Raw genomic sequence first — 283 nt, 5'->3', positions numbered from 1 at the left:
CCGGCCGCCGCCCGCCGCGTCCCTCAGGACCGCTCGCCCCGCCCCGGGGCCGGGGCCGGGGCCGGGGCCGAGATGCTCCGGGGCCTTGTGGGAAGAGCCTGGCCATTGGTCGGCCGTCCCCGTGGAGGAGCGCGGCAAGGATTGGCTCACAGCGGAGCGCGTCGGAGAAGGAGAGGCCGCTGATTGGTCCGGCGGCGGAACGGTGTCTCCGCCCTGCGTGATGCGGTCACGGTGCCGCCGCCGCCGCGCCCTCTCACCGCAGTTTGAATGTGAAGCGCAGCCG

The sequence above is a fragment of the Haliaeetus leucocephalus genome, unplaced genomic scaffold (genome assembly GCF_000737465.1).
Source record: "Haliaeetus leucocephalus isolate CR32 unplaced genomic scaffold, Haliaeetus_leucocephalus-4.0 Scaffold273, whole genome shotgun sequence".
NCBI lineage: Eukaryota > Metazoa > Chordata > Aves > Accipitriformes > Accipitridae > Haliaeetus > Haliaeetus leucocephalus.
The sequence above is the reverse complement of the archived record's forward strand: the minus strand, read 5'-3'. Positions refer to the sequence as shown.